The sequence below is a fragment of the Monodelphis domestica genome, chromosome 8 (assembly GCF_027887165.1).
Source record: "Monodelphis domestica isolate mMonDom1 chromosome 8, mMonDom1.pri, whole genome shotgun sequence".
Lineage (NCBI taxonomy): Eukaryota > Metazoa > Chordata > Mammalia > Didelphimorphia > Didelphidae > Monodelphis > Monodelphis domestica.
In genome coordinates, this window is record NC_077234.1 from 82,910,577 (window position 1) to 82,923,257 (window position 12,681).

Sequence of the window (12,681 nt, forward strand, 5' to 3'; positions counted from 1 at the left end):
CTTCTCCAGCCCATTTCATAGATGTGGAAACTGAGGCAAGCTGGGTTAAGTGACTTGCCCAGGATTGTACCACTAGTAAGTATGTTTGAGTCTTCCCAACTTCAGGCCCGGCACTCCAATGCATTACACAGATGCCCCTCTTGGAAAATTAGAAACAGCATTAATGGAAAGGAAATAGCACTAAATTTTGAGTCAGACCATATAGATTCCACTGTTCTTTCCACTGCTTGCTACCTGTGTGACCATGGACAAAACACTCTATTCCAAGTCTAAGATCATCTCTAAATAAAGAGGGTTGGCTAGGATGAATTTTTAAGTCCTTTCTAGTTATGTCTTTGTTATCCTAAGAGGGTATCTGAGCTGGACTTGGAATAATTGTTTGAAATACAAAAGAATTGCAGCAGAGATGAGGGAGATGGCATTCAGGGTTTAATGAACGGTGGGAGCAAAGGCATAAAGGTGAAAAAAGCACCATATGTGTTCAAGAAAGTGAGAAATTCAATTTGACTGGACAGTTGGGTATGAGAAAGAAAAGAATACAAGACAGAATTTGAAAAGGAGACTTAGCTTTCTCATATACAAAAAGAATGGAAGCTTTGGAAAGGGAAAAAAGGAGAATTATGATTACATGCACTTTAAATTTCAGGCTGTTACCTTCTTTTCAATGTATTTTGCAATTCTACTAAACCAGTTTTTCAAGGTCAGTCTTTTTTTTTAAATATACACTTTAGCATGAAGAAATACTATTAATGAAATGCATTTATGGTTATTTGAAGGAAAGGCTAGACTTAAGAAATATTGATACAATGAAGAAAAACAAAACAGAAGGAATTGGATAGTTTTTGTGGTTAGCAAATTTCTGTACTATATTTTCTATATTCTTCATCTTATCTGTCATACAAGCAGTTTTCTAGAGTAGTGAATTCTACACAGTTAGAATGAGGCAGCCTTTTATTTTTCTGGACTGATCATTCATCATTTGAAAAACAGGGATATGCATATTACCCAAGAAACAAGTCAAATCAATTCAGATACCAGGAGAATTACTCTCCCTCCTCTAAAATGTTAACAGATTTCCTTGGACTACTTGAAAAAACTGTCTGAATGATTTGAAAACCACTTCTCAGTTTTGCTCCTTCAAACTCCTCCAGTTTTATGTGTGAGTGTTTTCAGAACAATGATTCAAATATATTTTTATTTATTTTTTATTAGTTAACATCAGAGACTCTCTTTAATAGGAGTTTAGCATTTGCACAGAGGGAATATTAAAGGACATAAACATTCTATGCCAACTTAATTGTCCCCCCAGAGTAAAAAGGGTCTGCTGCAATGCAAACTAGTTCTAATGTCTTGGCTTAGAGTTTTCTCCTTCTCTTGGCACCAAGTTCTCATTTGTTTTTAATCAGCCCACAACTGGAACAAAAGGATCAGTGTCTCATGGGTTGTACAAGAACGAGTCTATTGGTTGGTTTCCTGCTGATGAACACAAACCCAATAATCTAGGACAAAAGGTGGGCTCAAACTGGTATTTTGTGCAATAGAGAACAGCTTCCTGATGACACATTGCAAGGTGGCAATTGAAGGGTTGAGAGATGGGAGACCATTCTGCACGCCAGCCCAAGGAGAACTCAAGGAGTGCCACTAGAATCCTTGCCCATGATGGAAGCCTCATAACAATTTCCCTTTCAAATAGTCCATTCCCATGTTCATGCCTAGGAATGGATCTTCCACCTCTCCACGGATATTTCTCTGCTCTTGCTGCTCCTTGTTATCAGCATCCTCAGTCTATTTTGTTACTTTTATTCCTGGCCAGCAGGGAAAAGGAGGAGGGGTGAAGATGTGTGTGAGGTCACTGAAATGTTTCTTACTTGAAATGCAAGTGAATCCAATACAATTTTGCTTAAAACAATCCATTAATAATAGCTAGCATTTATAGAGTGCCTATTATGTGCCAGGCACTGTGCTAAGTGCTTTAAAATTATCATCACATTTGATCCTCACAACAATCCTGGGAGGTAGGTGCTATTATTATCCTCATTTTCCAGATGAGAAAACAGAGGCAAACAGGTTAAAAGACTTGCCCATGGTCATACAACTAGTGCATCTGTTTGGATTTGAACTTAGGTCTTCCAGCCTCAAGGCCCCTCGTTCAATCCACTATACCACTTAGCTGCCTTAAGTCATTAGCTCTGTTAGTCTACTAAGACTTCTCTAGCTAACTCCGTAAATCCAAGAGACACAGTAATCTGTGCCCTGATCCACAAAAGTATCTCTGTCCTCTTCTGTAGTGACCTTTCCCAATATTGTCATTCATTGCTTTCTCCAGTTTTGGACATCGGGGAAGAAGTCCTTTAAGAACAACTTGATAAATGGGGTTGAGGTTGTGCTTATTTATGATGGATGAATTCACTGGGGATTAGAGAGGGGAGGAAGTCATTGTAAGAGAGGTGGAGAGTGAACTGAATCCACTGGTCTCTGGGAGAGAATACACAGCAGAAGAATAACATGAGTTCAAAATAACATTCAGGAGAGATGAAATCAAGGATCCAGGTTGGATAGGTAGCCATCGCTGGCAGTCAAACCAACCATCTAAGTCTTTCTTTCCTTCTTCTGTGTCTAGGTTTAATTACTGCACCAAATCACTAAGTCAGTCAAGTGTCACCTGGGCCCTGAGTAGCCATAGGGATGCTGAAGAAGAGGCTCTTGTGTCCAGGGAAGACATGGGTGTAGTAGTGCTCAACAAGCTTCTGATGCTCACAAATAAGAGCTCTCCCTCTAGGTAAATTCGGGAGTCCTTTTCAAAAGATCCCGTAGTTTCTCACCTTGTTAAAGCCTTCATCCCACACAACCAAAACCTTTCCTGTCTTTGAAGAATTCCTTGTGCAGTAGAGTCCATCTTGGGGCTGTCCCCTAGGACCAGTGGCTTTCAACAAGCGTTCTGCTTCATAGGATTCGGTGGTGTTGACAAAGACAGAGTTAGGCAGTGGTACTTTTTCATAGTCTTCATCTGAATCCTCACAGCTGCTATCAACCTTGGTTGAGAGTGAAGGTTTCTCAAAGGAAAAACTTCTGAAACTTTGGGATCTCTGTAACTGGGGAAGTAGAGGTTTTTCCATTCTGGGCTTCAGTTCAGGCATGGGGAGTTTAGGCACCAGGACTGGCGGTGTGGGTGTCACAGGGGGCACAAAGAGTCCCCGTTTGATAGTTTCTCTTGCAGGCTGTGATTCTCCCATCTTTATGAGTTTGGGTTTACTGGCTGGGATTGGAGGAGGCTCAGCCAGAGGTGATCCTTGAAGGATCCTCGAGGAGACAGGTGGATGGATTTTAACTTGTCACAGCTTTTGGAGGAATTCAGGTGCCTTGGAGACGTGGCCTCTGGAGAAGTTGGTTTCCTGAAGTTGGGCACAACAGTTGTCTCCTACTGGGAGAAGGCGCTTTCAAATTAGGTTCTGGCCCTGGAGAAGAGACAGTTTCTCTTTTCAGATCATCAGGACTGATTTCCAGCAGGCCTCTTTTTGGAGGTGGGGAGGATGGAGGGCCCCGGGCACTGGGTGGAAAAGGAATGTGACCGCGGAGTTTCTGCGTAGGCTGGTTTTCTCCGAGTGGGGTTAAGAGGTGGGGGATAAGCTGGTGGGTGAATCATGGTATCTTCAACTTTCACTGAGTCTGGGGTATCTGGCTCCATGTAGGAGTCATCGTGGTCATAGTCTTCATTGTCGGTGGGAAACAGGGATAAACTGATATCGATGGGACGTTCCACAGAACCATAGAAACTATCTGTGTCAGAACTTGAGTCACTGAAATCTAATGAGGGTTCTTTGTTCTCCTGGTAATGGCCTATTTCCTTCCTTAGCAGAGCCATCCAACTCTTTCTTTCATCTTCAGAAGAGGCTGAAAAGAGCCAGGTTCCGTGTTTCTTGCTAATATGAACAATCTTGAAGGGGAAAACATTGTTTGATGTTATTTCTCCGGCGGATCGCATTACCCGATTGTAGCCAGCCACTCAGGGAGAAAGCGCCCTGGGGAGATGCTGAGGTGCTACTCTCAAAGGAATAAATGCATCTGGATAATCACAAACCTTAGTGGCCATTTTAGCAACTGCAGCTGGGTGCCATGTTTTTTGTGAAGATACCCGGACTTGACCACTCCCCCAGGCATCCGCAAGAGGTTCTGTGCTCCAATGGCCTTCATTGGCACAGGCCAATGCTGCTCCTCCGGAGCCATTAAGCTGCAGTGACCTGCTATAGGAAGATGTCTTCAAAGAAGATGCCCTGCATCTGTATTTGATGAAAATATCCTCCCAAGAAATGTGTCAGCAAATCTGATACAAGGTGAAGCATTAATCTGTGGGCTTGACTCAGGGGCGAGGCTGGGGGCGCCGGGACCGAGGGTACCTCCCAATCTCCATCTCAGTGGTGGGGGGCGCTGTTCAGCCTGGGGAGAGTTTTCAGAACCCCAGAGCTGCTGGTTCCTTGTGGGGAGCGCATGGGTGTGGGGACGCTCAGCAGCACCAGGCAGCGAGCTCACCTGGGTCGGCACAGAGGCTCCAGGGATCTAAGAAGTCTCCTGTTCGGCTCCGGCTCCGGCTCCGGCTCCAGCTCGGGCTCCGGTTGGGAATCCTCAAATATACTTAAAAAAAATTTAGCGCAGTAAAAAAGATCAGTTTGCACAATGTTATTGCATGAATGACTTTACTGAAAAAAATTCAATGGAATAAATTCTTCAACCTATGGATTCAGTAGAATAATTTGTTCCACCAAGGTGCAATTGTCTAACTACTTTGTCAACAAAGTACACAGAGTAGGTGACGGTAATAAGGAGAGAATGCATTAGCAGTTGGGGTGATTAGAAAAACTTCTTACAGAAGTTGGGCTTTGAGCTGACTAATGACAGAAGCCAAATTTGGAAGCCAATAGGCAAAGGCAAAAGAGCAGAACATTCCAAGTATTATGTGCAAAACTAGAGGAAAGTAACACCCAGAAGATGAGATTGTTTTCAAGAGACAACAAGAAAACCTTGGTGCTTCATCATACAGGATATAAAAAGGAATAAAGTGTAAAAAAGACTAAAAAGGTAGGAAAACACCAGGTTCTAAAGAGCTTCAAATGCCAGTGATCTTTATAGTAGCAGAAAGCACACAGTTCTAAGAGTCAGAAACACTGAGTTCCAATCCTGGTTCTACCAGTTTTATGACCCAAGAAAAGCCACCTAACTTCTATGAGTCTCTTTTTATCTGTCAATCATCTCATAAGATACTTGTGAGGATCGAATAAGATCATAAATTCAGAAGGATGTCATGAAATTTAATGTACTATCAAACTATTAAATAATAATTATTATTGTTGTTGTTCAGTCATTTTCTATCATGTCCAAATCTTTGTGACCCCATTTGGGGTTTTCTTGGCAAAGATCCTAGAATGGTTAACCATTTCCTTTTTCAGCTCATTTTACACATAAGTAACTGAGGCAAAAATGGCTAAGTTTTTTCCCAGGTTCACACAGCTAGAAAATCTGAGGCCAGATTTGAACTCATAAAGATGAGTCTTCCTGACTCTAGACTCAGTGCTCTATCCACTATAGCCCTTAGATACCTAATTATTAACAGATGTTTACTAATTGCTGACTCTAATGGGGTACTAATTTCATTTAAATTCTCCCCAAATCCCTAGCAGTTTAAAAACACAAACACATTACCATCCAGGGTGAATCATAATTAAATGTGCTACCCTTATTTTTATTGTATTCTTTATTTCATAGTCTGAAAACATAACTATTCTTAAAACAATCTTATACTTAGAAACTACTTCCTAATTGCCCATACTATTTTAGTAAATGATTATATAGTCTCAACAAGGTTAAAAGTGACTTTTCCCAGATTATAATGAGCAGAGACTTGAACACAGGAATTTTGTTTCTAGTTCTTTCCATTATACTATGATGCTAACTGAATTGGAAAGTGAAAAGTTAACATTTTATAATTTGTCACTTAAGAATGAAGGAGAAACCCCCTATGTGATTACAAGTAGCTATTTTCTCCTTATATCTTGACTGCTTTTATTATATCTGTTGACCCAGTCATTACAAGATCTTGCTACATTTGAATAGGTAATGGGAGACAGCTTGAATAGAACAACAATGAGGGAATATCTTAAGTAGTAATTATAATAAACAGGTTGGTAATGCATCATATACTTTAAAGACAATATGAAGAATCTTTTATACTTGGCTGTCCATCAATTCCAATTGTAATTTTCATTAATGCATCATCTATCCTAGAAATAATTTTAAGTGTAACCATAGTGTTCCTTTAAAAGAGTTATCCTGTGTGCTATCCATAATCTCTTTATGGTTTTTTCTAAGCAGGATACTGAATGTTCTGATTTAAATGGCTAATTTTGTAAGTTGCAAATGGATATTCTAGTTTGCTAGATAACTCTTAAGACTGTTGTGTCATTTTTAATTAGTTGTAGTTTTAGGATATTTTGTTTGTTGATACTGAACCTATGGTTCCATCATTGTGGAAAGCTTTCATGATTTCCTCTGCCAATTTATAACTATACCTTAGAAGAGTAATTCTTAACATTTTTTGTTTCATTCAGCCCAGCGGCCATCAGGAAAGCCTACGGTCTTCTCAGAAAAACATTTTTAAGTGCCTGCAATACATAGAATTTAAAGGAAATGTTATATCAAAATACAGTTAGCAATTGTAAATGCATAACTGCAAGTTAAGAACTCTTAGGCATTGAGAGTTTAAGTCTACCCAGGATCACATAGCCAGTATGTGTCAAAGGGAGGACCTGAACTTTTAGAGCTTCTTGCCTTTGAGGACAGTTCACTATTATGTCAGCTCTTAGTTATAGTTTAGGATCTTTCAATGTCCTGACACAATTTTAGTGAGATACGTGGTTCTCCTATAATTTTAATTTTTTTTTGCTTTTAGTTCATCTACAAAAGATTGTACAGTTTAGTCATATTATAAGCTAAGATGTGGTAAGATTGACTTGGCTTGAGTTTTATTTCCAAATTTTGGGCACATAGGAGAATCAAGGTCAATATTAGCAAATCTACCACATTACAGAATTATCAAGTTGGAAAATACCAAGAACCCATATAATACCTAAACATTAACCCCTCTCCACAGCATACAAGAAGTGTCCAATTTTAGATAGCTCTAGTCAGGAGTTAAAATATTTTCCCCTACTTTAAGCTTAAATCTTCACTCTGAAATTTCTACACTTTGCTTCTACCTATGGACTCTAGGGCCAAGCATAACATGCATCATCTATCACATGAAAATGCTTGAAGTAGTTAAATGCCTGTATCATCCCACTTCCTATATTCTCACCACTGCAAAACTTCTTTTCTATAGAAAAAATATCTCTAGTTTGTTCAACAAATTCATCAAAATTTATATCTTATACTTCCTCCATGTTAAGACTAGAATTTGGCCTTTGTTATGTGGCTCCATCTATCAACCCCAGAGAAAGAGTCTCTTTTGGGGAATTTGTGATTAAATTATTGTTTAGCCCCATTTATGTAGCCAGTATTGGTCACATGATTCTTCCTCTCAGAAAAAAAGGTATAGATTAGACTTGAGTCTAGGTGAAGAATGAAATATTTTCCCCAGGTCATCCTAAGGGCAACCAAAGAATTAAACTTACTTTTATCAACTCAAAAAATATCTATTGAGAAATGATTTTGCTTTGAAGGGAGTAGGAAAGAAATGCAAAGTATGGATTCCTGTCCTCTAAAAGCATGTAAAAGAATTTCAACTCTTCATTTACTGATTATTTTTTCATTATATCATTATATCAATTAATGTTTAGAGAATTTAAGAAATTTACATTATTTTTGTGTTAAAGCCAAATTTTGAAGTGTTAATAATCAGTATTATAATTAATTTTGAGAGTTTGCTACTAAAATTTCCATTAGCAATTTCTCTGAATGAGAGAGTTTACAGAGGTTCTAATCCATGATTTCAATATGAAGGTTATATTATTAAAATTAATAATATAGAAAGATGTTGAGAAACGTCATCCATGTTTTCTACTCATTGAAAACTAAACACTTTCTAAAATAACTTAGAATGCAACTCAAGTTGCTTAGGTTGCATCAAATATTTATAAATCAACCATCAAGAATTTATTAAGACTTATTGTTGGCTGGTATAAGGATGATATTAGAAATTAAGCCTTGTTATATTAGTTTAGAGATAAGAACTGAAGAAGCTGGCTTGAGAAAGAATTGTAGTTTCAAACAGAGTTGAGACAGTGTTAATTTCAAATGTTGATAGTCTAATGGTTCTTCTGTGGCAGTTAGACTCTCTTAGTGTGGCAGGGAGTAGGTGACATCTTTTCTCTCTCTCCTCACTGTCTGAGGTGGAAGGAAAGGAAGGAAAAATCTGAAGGAGCTAAGTGTTTTTCCTTTTCCAACTTGGGAAACACTAGTGACTGTCTATTGCTGTTACATAAATTGTTTTTAGATCTGAGAAGACCAAAGAAAGACCTGGTCGTTGTTTTGGACTCTGAATCTGTTAAGGCTCAGAGTCCTAACTTGGTTCTTGCTGAGGCTTAGCCAGCTAGCCTTTGTTATTTTTCTACCTGTAGATAAAGTTAAGAGTTATATACTTCATATAAGGATAATAGAGTTTAGTTTATTGTTGAATAGTAAAAATTTGGGTTAGTCAGATCAGGAAGGATCAGTGTAACCTGTGGAAGCAGGAGAAGCAGTTCCTTGCAAAACCAGGGAGTTTTATTTGGTTTGAGTTAGAATCTCTTAGAGTTAGAAATCCTTTTTTATTCTTATATTCTCAACAAATTGTTTATTTTTATATGACAAGAGACTCCTTAGCATCCTTGCACCTGGCCCTGAAGAGAAGTTCACTTATGAGCTTCACTTCACTGATATAAAATGAAGATACTTTGTAAGCACAGCAAGCAGAGAATCAAATTATTTTATAATCAACAATCAATTCATTCTACATTATTTTTACACTGGGCACTTTTCTGGTGCTATTGACACAAATGTAAAATTTAAACAGTGGTAGGCAATTACATTCTAATAGGGAGCTATAATACCTGATGGGGGGGTGGTGATCAAGTGAGGTGTTTTATTCTAAGCACTAACAGCAATTTTGAGTAAAGCCATAGGGCAATGTATTGTCATACCCTTTTCATAAGCCAAGGTAGTATTTATTTACTTATAGTTCTAAGAGAAAGAGGTTGGAAAAGGATGGGTATAATGTATGTAGCAATAAGACAGAAGTCAAGATTCTCTACACTAGATAAGCTCTGGTGTCCTGTTAGATTGCTAGCTGGGATGTGAAGATTTTATAAAACCCATTAACCAAAGCTTCTGATGCTCTCAACATGTGAAATAATTTAATCAGCTAGGTGATTATGTCACTGAGAATTAGGCTTTGAAACAAGATTTGAGTTATCAACAGTGGACATTCTATATTCTTTGGACTTGTTTTGTGTAATAAGGTCAGAAATTAATAGCTTAAATTATCTGGAACAATTAAATGTACATAAAAGCCATGGGTAGGTCTTCCTTAATAGATAATGAGTTGGAGTAAATGGATAGAGCATTGGGATTAGGGTAAAAAAGACATGGCAACAAAGTCAGCCTCAGATGCTCATTCGCTTTATGATCCTGGATTAGTGTCTTTAACTATCTGGGACTTAATATCCTCTTCTATAAAATGATGGAATTGGACCAAATGACTTCTTTGGTTTCTTTCACCTGTAAATCTGACAGGTTTTATTTTTATTTTCTGTAAAGTCATTCTGTAAATCTTGGGTCCTAAATCTTTGCTAGGATTCTGATTCACATGGGAAACTTAAAATGAGCTGTCCAAATTAAATTTTTTTGGATCTGTTGGCTTGCTCTATACTCTGAGAGAACCCTTTGAAGTGACTCTTGTTTGAATAGGATAGAGTAGTAAAGTGAAAAAGCAAGAATTGGGTTTTAATTTCAACTTTCCCATTATCTAATTGTGTAAAATTGGGTAATTCATTTAATGATATGGATCTCAGTTGTTGGAATTCTCTGTCCTCTCCATCGCCCCACCGCGCCCACATTACTACCTTTCCTTATCTCTAAAATGAGAGAATCCAGCCAATTAATTAACAAATATTTTTAAAGTCCTTAATATATCTCAGGCACTGTACTGGGCTAGAAAGATTCAAAGTTAGCAGTCATTTTCCCAGAAGTTAATACTTTATTGAGGCAGAAAACATATATATGTGTATATAGATAAAATGCATATATTCTTATTTGTTTGTGTGCAAAATAGATACAAGATCATTTTGAGTAAAAACACAAACATAACAAGATCAGGAAAGGATTCAGGCAAAAGAGGTTATCCCTTGTGAAGCCTTAAAAGAAACTAGGACTTCTGAAGAAGTGCAGGAGAGGAGGATTCCAGGCATGGAGTCAATGCAAAGGTACAAAGAAAGAGAAATCAAGTACTAACATGAAGGCACTTCCAGTTTGGCTGGACTCTAATGTACAAAGGTAATGTAGAGTATAGTTGGAAAGGTAAGTTGGAGGTAGATTGACATAATCATTAAATAACACATAGAGGAGTTTACACGTGGTCCTAGGAGTAAAGGAAACCATGGGAATTTGTTCTGTAGGGGAGTGTCCTGGTCAGACTTTTGGAAAATGACTGATAAAATTATCTCTAAGCCACTGCCATTTCAAATCTATTTTATTAGTATATAAGACAATTTTAATTCTAAATTTCTATAATTTTCTTTGGCAAGAATTAGAAATATTTAAAAGATGTAAGGACTGACATTTGACAATCCTTTGAGACACTTGTGACATCCTGACTTCTAGCTATCATCCTTTTTTTCTTATTCAAGTTTCATAGATACCAGATTTTGCTTAGGCTGTGTTTAGCATTTGCAACCTTGTCAAAACAAAACAAATAAAAATAGCAATGGTCTATAGACATTAAAATTCTTGTTTAATTTTTAATGAACAAAATGCCCAAGTAACAAATATGTATTTTCTTTGTCCCACCTTTCCCTTTGAAGAAAAAAAAAAGAGGAAAAGCAAAACCAAAATCTTTACAGTGGAATCAAGCAAAACAAATGGGTGCACCAATGTAAAAGTTCAAAATCCATTCCAGTATAAAAGAACATAGCAAAATCCTAAAATTGGGAGAGAAACGTTGATAAGATAAAGCCATGCAGAGATTCAATAAGGCCAAGTCAATGAGGGTAGACTTGATTATAGCCTTGAATAAGTTTCTGGACAAACCTGAATATATAGAATAAGCAAAGGCACATATTTATGTTTTAGATCAGCAGTGAGAGTGACAAACACAATGAAATTAATGCCTTGAGGGTCCTCTACTTTAGTTCTTTTGTTTTAAAGGCAGAATCAAAACTTTACAAAACTGGGAGGGTAATGGAGACTACCTTATCTGAAGCCATGTTTTATTAAATGATTGCTTACTTTCTGAGCTGTCACTATGAATTATGTACCAAAGTAAGCCTACAGAGCCCTTACTCCTCTGTGATTTGGAAAGAGTCAGTGAATAGGCTTAGTAACCTTTCCTTCATTATATGTGGGCAGAGAAGAAAAGGAATGAATTCAAAACTCTGATCCTGGAGAAGATGATTCACAGAATTTGAGAATGTCGATTTGGTTAAATTTTAGAATGCAGGAAAAGAATAAAAGTATAATGAGATTTTTAGAAAAGAATATTGTTTTTGCCTTCAAGGTAACCTAGTGGGAATGCTGAGATGATAACTAGTATACAAATAATGTACATGATAAAGAGTAGAATGTATTAAAGTTTATTAAAAATGAAAATAAAGGCAGTCCTTGCTATCAAGGAGTATATTATAGTCCAAGAGGGGAAGCAACAAAAATAAGATCCGCCAGGGAGAGGCACTTTGGTCCAAAAGGTTACTGAAATGGTGAGTGAGACTGTAGGAGACTAGAATGATACACCCTATCTAAGAACAATTGCAGAATTGATTTGGCCATGGTTCCATGCTTCGTGGTCCTGACGTTGGAAAAAATGAAAGGAAAGAATTCAGTGAAGTACAGCTTGTTTTTTTCAGAAGTAATCCTTTGGAAGTGGCAGTCACCATTCAAAGGAATATAAGGTTTTATTTACTAGGGCAATGAGCCAGCCAGTTGGGTTAAACTGGAAACATAAAAACACTGAATGTTCGAGTGGGAAGGGACCTTTGATAGCATCCAGTCCATAAATGTCAAATCTCAGCATACTAAGGAATTAGATTAAAATGTAACAGGGAAAGGTTTAATGAAATAAATATATAAAACAACAGAGACATGTTGATTTATGGTTTTCTAAGTCAATATGTACTCAGAGTTTAATCTATTCCTATAAGTCTGATATCACTGATCTAGTCCATCCACCTCATTTGTCAGATGAGGAAAATAGATCCAACAGAGTTGTTATTACTTGCCCAAGTTCACAGAGCTAGTCAACTCAGGTTATAAATTTCAGTCCAATGCTTTTTGTACTATATTTAGCTATTAATTATGATTGCCTAAGCGTATTGTAGGTTTAATCTGTCATGATTTTTCACACCAATCCATTTTAAACTCATGCAGATGATAATTGGAGCAGATCTTATACTGTTACACCATATATGTTGACTGTTTTGTGCTTTATTTCATCCAGCCCTACCA

General features: G+C 37.4%; 1 protein-coding gene, 1 long non-coding RNA gene and 1 pseudogene across 5 annotated transcripts in view; 1 reads left to right on the forward strand and 2 right to left on the reverse strand.

The window, feature by feature from the left end:
• PTH2R (parathyroid hormone 2 receptor) overlaps positions 1-12,681 on the forward strand; it is a 153,563-nt gene that overhangs the window by 88,502 nt on the left and 52,380 nt on the right. The gene's annotated exons all lie outside the window — the stretch shown is intronic.
• The window catches only part of LOC103106632 (uncharacterized), a 212,385-nt gene that overhangs the window by 15,469 nt on the left and 184,235 nt on the right, over positions 1-12,681 (reverse strand). The window lies entirely within an intron of this gene.
• On the reverse strand, positions 2,659-4,307 carry LOC100013431 (SH3 domain-binding protein 2-like; annotated as a pseudogene).